Raw genomic sequence first — 13125 nt, forward strand, 5'->3', positions numbered from 1 at the left:
GTTTTTCGGCTAAAGCTAACTTTGAGATTTTTTTTTTAAATTTCTAGTTTTTTGGCTAAAGCTAACTTCGAGCCGCAAGGTTCGTTTTTCTTTGCATATTCGTGTTGGGTTTTGTGTTTTGTGTTTTGTAGGGAAAAAGAGCTTTCTCAAGGCAAGCACGCAAACCAAGCCCCCCCCCCCTCTCTCTCTCTCTCTCCCTCTCTCAAATTTTTTGTATGGATCAATTGGTTCAAAGCTATTTTAAGAGAGTAGAGGTCTTGGGTTCAAGTCTCCATTTTGTGGAGGCGGATTTTTTTCATTTCCGCACATTCGCACACTTTGCCGGCAACGTCAACAATTTTTTTTAAAAAGCCATAACTTCTTCATCCGGAAGTCTTTTTCAGAGCCGTTTTTTTTAAAACCGCCTATTTTTTCGAGATCTATCCATTGGAACACTTACTTTCAGCATCTTCAGCTTCAGTTTTTAAAAAAAAATGGAAAGTCCATGCCAAGTCATTCTTGACAGCACTAACTACTTCCAATGGGTAGCCTACATGGAAGATTTACTCAGAAGTAAAGGTCTCTTCAGAATAGCCACAGACCAAGAGAAGAAACCAAAAGATGAAGACAAGGCGGCAAAATGGGAAAATAGACAAGATCAAGCACGTGGTTTGATAGGGATGTCTATTTCTCCTGATCTTAGATTCCACATTGCAGGACTTGAGACTCCTCATGAAGCATTAGAAAAACTTGCTAAAGTTTTTGGGATTAAAAATGAAATTAGAGCCCATCAACTTGAAAATGAGCTGCTTACTTTGGATCCTAATAATTTTTCTTGCATTGAAGATTTCTTGTCCAAATTCAAGACCCTTAGATATCTCTTGGAAGGTGTTAAAGTTAAGAAAGAAGATGGTAACCTTATTTATTCCATCCTTACTAAGTTGGGACCAGCCTACTCTGTATTTGTTTCCACTTTCCATTCTACAAGGGAAGCTTTCATTTGTCAAGGACAAGACTACAAGGCCCCTTCCTTTGACTCCTTTTGTGATTCCTTAATAAGAGAACAAGAAAAACTCTTACACCTTGGTCTTTTTAATCTTGGAAACTCTTCCACGAAAGCGTTAGCCGCCCAACAACAACCAAATTCAAAGAATCCTAAGAAGTCATATCCTCAAAAGAATGGTCCTAAACCATCTCAGCCTCAAAATGAAAGATCATTTCAGCAAAATGATAAGACCAATAAAAACAAATGGAAGAAGACTAATAGACATTGTAACTTTTGTAATCGAGATGGCCACTTAGAATCTAAATGCTTTAAGAAGATGGAAGCCTTGGAAGCCGCAATGAAGAAACATAACATCCATGTGGAGCCTACTTCAACTTCAACTTCCAGAATGGCACTTTCTGCATGTCATTGTCAATCATCTCAGTCTGGTTATGCATTAAATGTATCTTCTTCTTCTTCTCATTCTCATGAGTGGCTCATTGATTCTGGAGCCTCTTGTCACATGGCCAAAAACCAAGCCATGTTTTCTTCTTTAAATGATTGTAACACCAAAAATATATATATTGGTGATGATAGATCTCTTAATGTTGTAGGGACTGGAACTGTTCATCTAGACAATGGTCAGTTTAATAATGTATTATGTGTTCCAACCTTATCCTGCAACCTTCTATCTGTCTATCAGATAACTCATTCAGGTGAAGGTAAAATTGTTGAATTTTCACCTCATGATGTTGTAATCAAGGATCTAAAAGATCCTAAACAGATTCTAGCTACTGGTCTTGCTGATGATTCCAAAAGGTTGTATAAGTTTCACAACTTTGGGTCATCAAATCTTCCCTCAGTATTTGTTGCTCATAATGATGAAGTGAGCAAACTTTGGCATGAGCGATTTGGTCACTTAAACTATCGCTCCCTTTAGCATCTATGTAAAGAAAATATGGTGACAGGTCTTCCTATGGTATCTTGCAGAGATGGTGTTTGTTCCGGATGTGTACTCGGAAAACATCATCGGGACAGTTTTGACAAACGTGCCTCTTGGCACGCCTCAGCCCCTTTACAGCTTGTGCACAGTGATTTATGTGGTCCTCTTCCTGTTGCTTCATTCTCTTGCTGCAAGTACTTCTTAACTTTCATTGATGATTTCTCCAGACGCACTTGGGTATACTTCTTAAAACTCAAGAGCAAAGTATTTAACACTTTTTTGGCCTTCAAAGCCTTTGTTGAAAAACAATCTGGACATCAAATTCTTAAGCTAAGAACTGATAATGGTGGAGAATATGTTAAAAACACATTCATCAACTTTTGCACCGAAAATGGAATTCAAATGCAACATACTGTTCCATACACTCCACAACAAAATGGTGTAGCTGAAAGGAAAAATCGCACCTTAAAGGAAATGGCTAATTGTATGCTGCAATCTAAAGGACTCAGTCTTAGTTTTTTGGCCGAAGCAATTAATTGTGCAAATTATATAATCAATCGCACTCCTACTAAGGTTCTAGAGAATATCACTCCAGAAGAAGCTTGGAGTTCCATTAAACCAGATGTAAGTCACTTTCGTGTGTTTGGAAGTGAAGCATGGGCCCATATTCCAGATGAAAAGCATAAAGCTTTAGAACCTAAGAGTGAGAAATGTACTTTTGTTGGATATTCTGAAGATGTAAAAGGTTATAGACTTATTCCATTTAAGCCCAAAAATGTTATCATTAGAAGAGATGTAAAATTTGATGAAAATAAATCGGCCTGCGAGCCTAGTCCGACGGATGTGCCACCTCTTCCTATCTCTTCTACTTTTGAAAACATTTCTTCTTCAGATGATGAAAGTGAGGATGATAATCCTCCCCCACCTTCTCAGGATCCTCAACTTCCAAGATGGGTCCGTGCTACTCGGGATGCAGCAGGTGATCTTGCCGGTGATCCTACAGATCAGCGACGTACACGTTCTCAGTTTGAAAGAGCCTCTTCTTTACTGGCTCAAGCTCCAGTAAATCATGATCCTGACACTTTTGCAGAAGCTTCAGGCCATCCACATTGGGAAGCAGCTATGAATGAAGAATATCATTCATTGATGACAAATGATACATGGGATCTTGTTCCTCTACCAAAGGGACGCAAACTTGTTAGATGTAAATGGGTTTACAGAACCAAGTATGGACCAGATGGGAAAGTTGATAAACATAAAGCTCGTCTCGTTGCTAAGGGCTTTTCACAGGTCGAAGGCATTGACTACACTGAAACCTTCTCCCCTGTTGCCAAGTTGTTCTTAAGGGGGGATGTTAGGATATTCCGACACATAGGATATAGTTAAGTTCAACTTGGTCTAGTATAGAGTTAGGTTAGAGTTAGGTAAAGTGTGTTTCTTTACCGTTGTACATTTTGTAACTTACAATCCGACGGTTCACTCTCACCTCGGTATTACCGACACTTGATCCATGGCTTGACACCCGATTGGTCCATGAGTTCTATTTAAAGCGCATGGAGGGTCATTGTTCGGGTAATCCGTGCATGAGAGAAGCTTATGTAAATTTTCATTCTTTGATTAATAAATTTCCTGTAGTACCCACGTTGGGACAGGCCGTGGACTGTTTCCCTCCTTGCACTTTGAGGGTTTTAACCACGTCAAAAATACTGGTGTATTGATTTGAGATCTGGTTGTGAGCGGTGTCCTTTTGATATTCTTTCTGTGGAACTTACCCTGTAAATTCCTACAAGTATGAGACCCCCATTCTTATATATGTTCTTTACACCTATAGATTACATATTCGTGATATGTTTGATGAAATTCCTGTCACGGCTAGTAGGGGTCTAGTCAAGGGTTCATTCAAGTAATTGTATTTGTATCATCCTTCCATTGTTATCTTTCTATAATGAAGGTGTCATTTAGTTATGGGCAACGACTTGGGATCTAGGCCTGAAAAAATGGCTCAAATCCCGGGGACACTGACATACCATGCTATGGAAGCATCCAAAGCAATTTGGACACATGCATGCCCATATCATGGGAGCGTCTGGGGGTTAATTGGTCTAAAAACTCAGTGGGACTTAGGGGCTAGTTACCTAAGAGGTTGGGATGGTTCCTGAGAGTCTTGTTGATAATGTGGCAGGAATGTATGGTGTGTTTTGGTTAGTTCCACTTCCCTAAGGTGACTTAGGAGGTAAAATCATATCATAGTAACTTCTTGTCACATGTTTACGCTGGTTGACCAGTTATTTGGGTAGATGTGGGAAGAGGGTGTTACACTGTGTGCTAGCATTTATCCTCTGCTTGATCTATTTCATTTTGTGAGTCCATTGTGGGGCATAACCATGTGACTCTAACTCAAACAATCATTTTGGTGCCTTGGAGTCCATGAAGATATACTTATTCAAATACTAATCAATAATGGATGAGAATAAAGAAATCAGAGGGAAAACACCATTTTTTCTCCTACAATGGCCATACACAATAAAACTAGATGTAGAACTAGCAGGGATAGTCTCAATTCATAAGAAACTTAATATAGAATGATCAATATATCTATTTCCATTATATAAAGAATTGTTCATGTAGGTAACAAGCGTATAAATAATTTTTTCAAAGGAAAAAAATTCAGATAAATAGTTTTCTAGTTGTTTCCACACAATAATGCGAGAGTCCAGAGCTTCGTTTGAGTGCAAAGAAGTTGATTGTGCGGGAGTGTGGAGAAATGTGTTTTCTTTGCTAACCTGTAAAATCAACTTCTCCACACTCAAATGAAGCTCTGCACTCTTGCAAGTGTTCCGAGAAAAAAATTACCCTTAACTTAATCCATATAACAAATGATTTAAACTTAATCAATGTTGAGCTATCCTTTCCCTTGTGCAAAGAAGTTGATTGTGGTGCTTTGTTTGCGTTCTGAGAGTGAGTGTAGAGAATTTGATTATGCGAGAGTGTGTAGAAAACACATTTCTATGCACAATCAACTTCTCTTCACTCACTCTCCACACTCAAATGAAGCCCTGCACTCCCACATTATTGTTGTGGATACACTTCAACTCCCAAGTGGAAGGTTGTGAAGGAGTGTTTCACGTGGTCATTCCTATGAACTTCCTTGATGTATCTAATGAGGTAATTATTAATTTAATATGCCATGTAATTATGTTTAAACAAAATTTTAATGCTTCCTTAAGAATTTGGACTTCAGATCTTCTAATAACTTTTTCAAAACAATTTCCTGGATAAGAAGATATTGTTGAGCCAACTGTGGAGGGAGTATTGAATGTATTGAACACATGCTCACAAGTCGAATCAGTGAGGCACATGTAGTTTTTTAATAATTTGATCTCGATGATAGATGTTATTGAGATCATGATACATGGATCAAATTTTAATTTATGGAGACCTCTAGATGCTCTTGATGCACCTATAGGGAAACATGTGATACCTCTTATTAAAAAGCAACATAAGTAGTCTACCTTTAAACTAAAGAAAGAGAATTTGATACAATGTTGGGAAGTTGAATACAAAAATAGAGTCATCGAATTTACATTTCCAATTCTTCCAAAGGAGCATTGGACACCCAATTTAAACATCTCAGAGAATTTGTGAAACTTTTTTCACATGGAGTGGAAGATATTTTTTTGAAATATTCATCTTGTTATCGTTACTTCAGGAAACAACTATTATATTTCCCTTTGTTTTCAATTATTCACCATGTGCAGAATCCTAGTGATGTTTGGTTGCTTGGACACTTCGCAAACCAAGCGCGTTCGGGTGCTCGAACTCTCCAACGATTTTGACAAAACTCTACTCCAATATGCTTCCATATGTGTGTGGCAAACTATATAAAACTAGACAATGCATTTCGTTTCCAAAAATATTACATTTTTTTTTTTTGTTTCAGTACAAAGTATGATCCTTTTTTGTTGTGGCCCTCAGATCGAATATTTGTTTTAACATAGGTTCATTTTAAGTTTTAATATTTTTTCTTTCTTTCATGAGCAAGATGGGCAAAGATAGGAAAATAGACAAATAGTTGTTTTCAATCTATGTGACATTTAACAATTTGCTTACCACTGATGTTGTGTTTTATTTGGGAACTATACATCACTTCACATTATGTTTTATTTGGGTGGTACACATAACAAGTTCATGCTGTATTATTTGGGCACTATACATCACACCCATGGTGATTACATATGCATATCTACATGTGTTTTTACTACAATATTAGTATGGGCTATCAATGACAGTGATCCCTCCTACCTATTACGACAATAAAGACTAGGAGGAGCAAGTTAAATTTTAGATATTAAATTTTGAAATTATATATGATTAAATTGATAACTATTTAAATGCTATGTTTGCATATTCAAATATATGAGTGAATTGTTTATTTCAACGGGTAATAGAATTTGTGTGCTAGTTTATACATTAAACTTCAATAGTTATTTGGTTGAACATTCAATTTAACATTGCGGTAAATAAACCAAGCATCGAAATAAAAACACTAATACAAGTTTCCATACATGTCATGTCATCTATGAACTTAGATTTACATTAAGAAAAAATCCATGAAATCGATTTTCAAGATAGGGATCTCTATATAATTCTGGGGAAAGAATGTTAGAAAATTATATATTACAAAAGTAATTTTCCTATATAATTCTGGGGAAATAATGTTAGAAAATTATATATTACAAAAGTAATTTTCCTTTAAACTAATTAAGTATCCCAAAACTTAAATAACTTTTCTATAAAAAAAGATGATATTCATAATCCACATTAAGACCCATGCACATTTGATTTAAAACCTAGTGATAATCAACCGTCAATAAAAAATTTCACCTCATGTTTCATATTTTTAGAGAAAAAAGTAAATTTAATGCTTTTAAGTATTTATCATTTTTAACTATTCATGTAACTATGATTATAAACATAGTACCATAATCAATTCTCAGTAAAAACATAATTCAAGTATATACAATGAATGATTGAATGATATTTTAACGTCCACGATACTAAAAAATTCTTTGGGACCTCCAACCTCCCTGTTTTTCATCTTTTGCAATTCAATCATTTTCTTATTCAAAGTGGTGATGAGTTGGCCCAACCTTCTAACATTCTCCTCATTGAAAAGACAATGCTAAGGGACCGATGCTAACATATTTCCATAATATTCTCTGATGTCTCTGAAAACATTACATAGTACTTCTTCTTTCTACCCAACTCTTTTCCCCATATACGCTTACAAAACTTCTCCATAACAAAATTATTTAACTCGCTATTTGTGGGACAAACATTGAGGTATATATTCCATGTTTGCATCCATTTATTTTTTTGTCTCATCCATATTTTCTTTCTTTCACTGATGCCTTCATTGAAGATAACTTTAGTCCATCTACCTACTCCCATTTGCTCAATTCTTTTTATATATCTTATGAGAATCACCATAGCAATTTCTTTGATAGGAGGGTCTCCTATTTCACTCAACATTATCTCATAAGGAACCAAACTTTTTATTTTGAACTTGCTCATGATCAAGCGATTTTAGATCTTTTCAATTTGTTTCCATTTTGAGATAGGGGTACTGCTAGCCCATAATTCACATCCATATAGCATCACTAGACAAACTAAGAGTCCAAAAAGCACTTTAATAATTTTCCAATCCCATAACTCTGCCTCTCTACATCTATTTTGAAGAGCATATAATGCTTTCCACCCTCCTAAAATTCTCTTCTTTCTGCAGTCCTCCCAATTAAGCTTGTTTTTGAAATCAATCACGAGGTACTTGTACTCATTTACTTCTTCAATAATTTTTCCTTCAAAGAAGAACATATGTTGGCTCTGCTTCCTTTTATTAGAGAAGATCATTATTTTGGTCTTGTTGGTATTGACTTGCATCCCCACTGCACTACAAAAATTCTCAAGGGCATATACGTGCATATGTAATCCATGGGACAATTTAGTAATCAATACAGGTCCATCAACATATAAAAGAAGCTTTATCACAAACTCCCCCAACCAAACACCATCTCCACCTTGCAGATTTAACCGCTATAAAGGGCAACCTTGCTTGAATCCAATGTCACTTCTAAAGCTTTCCAAAATTCCTGTTGAAGTTCTAATTTTAACTTTCACCTCTTCATATATCCTATGAGCAACGAATCTATAACGCAAAGGAATTTCAAGTTCTTCCATTCTACGCCACAACTTATCTCTTGGGACCATGTAAAATTCCTTTTTCAAGTCAACAAAGAAACAAAACACTTCTTCTTCCCCCCCCAAACCTTTTCAATAATGTGCCTCAGCGTGATGCCATGATCCATTGTAGAATGCTTCAACCTAAAACCTACTTTTCATTTTTTCCTCTTTTCTTTTACTTTACACACTTACTGATTCTATTTTCTACCATGCTTCCAAAAATATTTGCAAACAAAGGATTGATCATAATGGTTCTATAGTTGGAAGGATTATTAATGTCTCAACTTTTAAAAGGGGGTATTACTAGGCCAGTTGTCGAGTAACTTGGGAATCATTGTTGAATAATGTTGTTGAATATTTCCATGATGTGCGGTGCAAGTGTTTTCATTCCCCACTTTAGATACTCTGCTTGAAGTTCAACCAAGTCCTTTTCCTTTCCTGTTTTCAACTTCTTAATTCCAATCTCCACCTCCTATAATGTGAAAATATTTGTAATTGTGTTGATCCTGGGGGGTGGCTCAACCTCTAATTATTTCTCATAGATTTTCCTTGCATAATCAAACCATTGATTTGATATAATATTATTTTTAGTTTGCTTCTTCCTTGGTTGAAGTTCCTGCCAAAAAAACTTTGGGTTATTCTTGCCTAGATATGTTAACTCTTCTTGCATTGTTTGCATGAACTCATTTTTTTTACTTTTTAAAATATGATTATATAGCATTACATTCATCTTCTCCTTGCCATTTTTCATTCCTCATCGAACCAAGCATTCACAGGAAAATAATTTGATTATGATTTCCTATTTTTTTCTCTTTTGCACTTCTCAAGTGCACCTTGAATTATATTTGTTAACTCATGACCATTGAGGCTTTGGGTGCTAGTTTTCTCCTTTTGAGTTGATCTCTCTAACATTTTCTTGAAGATAGTACAATTTTCTTATGTTAGAATAATTTTGCCCCTTGATAGTGATTATCAAGAACATTGGGTTTTCCTCCTATATTGCCTTTCTTCTAACCAAGATAGCTTTATATAAATTGCGTTATGGTCTAATTTTAACTCCCAAATATGCTCTCCATTATTAAATTCATCTATCTTTTCTATTAAGCTTTGTGAACAAATCACATAGTCAATGCCACTTCTCCATTGTATGTGTTGCAAGTGAAGTTTCCAAACCTTTTCCATCTATCTAGACCATTGCAAATAATTAAGTTGAAAGCACCACATAATGTAAGTAACTCATCTCCAAAATGATTGCAAGCTTTGTCATCTTTAGAACATATAAACAATTGGGGATTCTCCTCTTCAGTGAACCAAATAGGATTGTGATCCTATTTTCAACAAAGAATACTTACTCTCCATCTTTTGAGCCTCTCTAGTGTGGTGTACTTTGGTGGGATATTGAAAACATTGTCTCCATCTGGTATGACATTTTGGATCAGTATTTCGACAGCAATGTCTTCATCTAGGGTGAACTTTTTGGGTGGGATATGTGAAGCGCTGTGTTGCATTAATCCTTCCTCGTTGTTGTTGTGGATCCGATTGTACTTGTTGGCACATGATATTTCGACAGATCCAGGATTTGTGACACAATGGCCAATAAAAACCCGCTTAGAATTAACCCTTTCCACAAGACACATGAAGTGAGTGAATTTTCACCCGAGACACTAATGGGTGATTGTCGGAACTAGGTTTCCATACACTGACAGAACTGTCTTACGGCTCACGACGCACTACTCCTAGTTGAAACATGTTACAATGCCTAACTGTTACCGCACACTACATAGGGTGCTAAACTAATTTATTCATTTAACAACACAAGTCCACAACAAATATGCATGATAGATGACCTCAAGCACAAACTCAGTTCAATGAAGGTAGAGTCGACGCCAGACCCTGACAACTCCACTGGTGACACTTGACATTACTTAAAGCTTCGACCCACTTTCGGTCATTTGAACCTTCATACTCATTCAAAAAGGTTCAACACATAAAACATTACGGGTCCATACCAGACCATATCATCACCATATACAAAAACCCATACCATATTATTAGCATACCCATTCAGATTATTAGCCAAAGTTATAAACCATTAGCTTATCACAAGTGATACCATAAACTAACACACAAAATATTCACATATATATGGAACAAGAGGCTAAAATAACTTCTCCAATCACTTGTTTATATTCATATTAGTAAAAAGGACATTGTATCTTGATTACATGCATTAAATCCGTAGGCTCATTGACCTTCCATAACAACACTATGTAACACCAACAACCTAACTGTAAACATCAATAATAAGCTCATGTATTTAGGGACCAATGCCATTACAACAAAGTTGTGTAACAATGACAGACTTAACCACATACCCACAAATTACATCTAAAAGACTCAAATATCATATACAGACTCTATGAATGAACTTCTCATATGCTCGGTCGTCCAACAATAATTGCTCATCATTCCACCATTATTAACTGGTACTAATGGTTCCACCCCACCCTTTCTTTGTCCTCAGCGAGCAATATCATAGTTGCCTAGAACCCTCTTGAATCCTCTCAACTTCTCACCTAACCGACCAAGTTGTCCAAAGAAACTGTTAAGATATTTCCCTCGTCCTCCTGAGATGTCCCATGTGTATCAATGGCTATCCAAAATATATTCTCCACTGTTTAGATCCACTTCACCTCATCTCCTCCTTCCTTAAAATATCTCATGCTACCTACTCGTCATGATCTCCCTGGTCAACTCCATCCTCTATAAAATCATAACTATCAATATTACTCTGCACATGTCTTCCTTCCTGAGACATTATTGTCATCCTTTTGTGCAACGTACATGTTCACCACGCTATACCTACTGTTCCAACACTATGTTGCGATCCATCTACTACACCAGCTGTTACATGAAATTTTGTCACATTTGTCCAATAGGCTTGAAAACCAGATCAATCAACATCCTTGAACACTTTGTAATAATCCCTTTGTAAAGCCATAAACATCATCTCTCCAAAAGTATGAGTTTCTGGATCAATTAGCTCAAAAACCATGTTTTTAGCCCCAACAAACCTTGCATGCTTGTTCACTTGCAATGGTTGCAAGTTGCATAACTGAGAATCTGCACTAATCAATGTAGGTTCCTCTACTTTATAGGTGCACTAATTCTAGAAATTTGGGAAAATTAAAAAATATTTTTGAATCTTCTTATTACAAAAGCTTATAAGGTGGTTTTAACCATTTAACATTGATAAATATCTCTAATTCCTATATGATCCTACTCTAGTGGTCTTATTTCTTATCCCCAGAGCTTATCCTCCCTCATATGTGGATCTCAAGCCTAGATTGGTAAATCCTAAACTACCACTTTTACCCTATAAATTTACTACTTCCCATAGAGTTTGGGTTGGATTTTGGAGATTATTAGGTTGCCTTTTGGAGATTACTAGTGCCCTCATGCTACTGCCTTGTAAAATAAGCCGGATAAACATTGAAATCCTTGATTCATCTTGTTTTCGGGTGGGGTTTTCTTCCAATAGCCCTCGATTTCTAGGAATGCAAGTGGGGTTTGCTTCCAATCACCCCTGATTTCTAGGAATGACACTAGTTATGGGTTAAGGTAAGGTTGAACTCAAGGGATTTTAGTTTGATTCACTTGTATAAGAAAAAATTCCATGATCGATTGAGTCTTTATAATGGGAGGAGTGACGGAGTCAGGTGGTGGCCTCTTACTCCTAAAATTCTCTTTTTCCCTATTTCTCAATTTGCCATCATACTCTTGTATTAGAGAGGGGTCTGATCATGCGCCTAGATTCAAATCTATTGTTAATTTCAATGGAGAAGTCTTTGAGAGCCCAAACTACTGCAGCACATTGAGACAAGATGAACATGTCACTACAGAGGTGGCACTTAATACTCTTTCCTAGAGAGGCCCTTCCCGAGCTCTTGCTGCAAGAATCCTGGTATGGATTTTGTTTTGGTGGTGTTTTGAAACTTATTTTCTAGATGATCTATTGCCTTTGATGGTCATCACATGTGGTTTAAATAGGATGAGATAGGGGTATACAAAAATTTGTTGCAAGAGATAGCTCAGAGAGAAGGAGCAACACTGCTTGTGTATACTACTGCACGGTTTGGTCTAATCCATCTACCCTATTTTACTTGCACTGTGGAGTTAGCTAGGTTAAGCTATATGGGTCAATGGCCAAGAACAAAAACAGGTCGAGAAGAATGCTGCCATGATTTCCTGGTCAAGTTTAAAACAATGTAAGTGCTTCTTAAAATTTTACTGTTTTATATATAGTTTAAGATGTATTTTTCTTATAATAGGTATTATAGTTCCAAGCTTGTGTTTTTATGTGAAGTTTTAGAAACGTTTTTATGCCTTGCTACTAAATAGTTTAGTATGTTTGATTTATATATGCTAATTTTATTGGTTTTTGTGGGATAGTAGTGGCACACCAACTTGGGTTTTTCTCACAAACACCAACAGAGGGAGAATGTAATGATGAGCAAGAGAAAATCACTATTTCCAGAGAATTTGCACAACATAGGTCCAAGGAGATAGCATTGGCCCAACAATTGAAACAACAACACTCAACATCTAGGAGAAAGATGCTCACCTAGAGAGAGAAAGAGTAGTAGCAATTCTTTTGAATACTAACATTATGAACCCTGGGTTGGAGGAGCATCACAATGGGTTTCTTCTTATTTTCCCATAAAATATTGTTCCAACTTCAGTTCTAGTCACAATCATCATGGTCAGTAGTAGTTTCATCGCCCTTCTTTTTCACCATCTAGGTCTAGCATTTTGCACCTAATTAGGTCAATTTTTTCGCAGAGCAATAGATCGGGCTCTCTTCATGATTCAAATTCATCCTCCTCTCTCTCAAGGGAAGCTATTGCAACTAATATATCTCCTGTTGGTGACTGTGTTGGGAGCTCTCTGCATGAGCCATTGCCATTAGCAATGTCTT

At 36.4% G+C, this 13125-nt stretch overlaps 1 pseudogene; it reads left to right on the forward strand.

Annotated features, from left to right (window-relative positions):
* Positions 1 to 12548, forward strand: part of LOC149186744 (double-stranded RNA-binding protein 2-like) — a 29307-nt pseudogene extending 16759 nt beyond the window's left edge.
* The last annotated feature ends 577 nt before the right edge of the window (positions 12549 to 13125 follow it).

Source organism: Pinus tabuliformis, chromosome 3_1 (genome assembly GCF_031772625.1).
Source record: "Pinus tabuliformis cultivar Carrire ecotype Pingquan chromosome 3_1, CPIR1, whole genome shotgun sequence".
In the NCBI taxonomy this organism is placed as follows: domain Eukaryota; kingdom Viridiplantae; phylum Streptophyta; class Pinopsida; order Pinales; family Pinaceae; genus Pinus; species Pinus tabuliformis.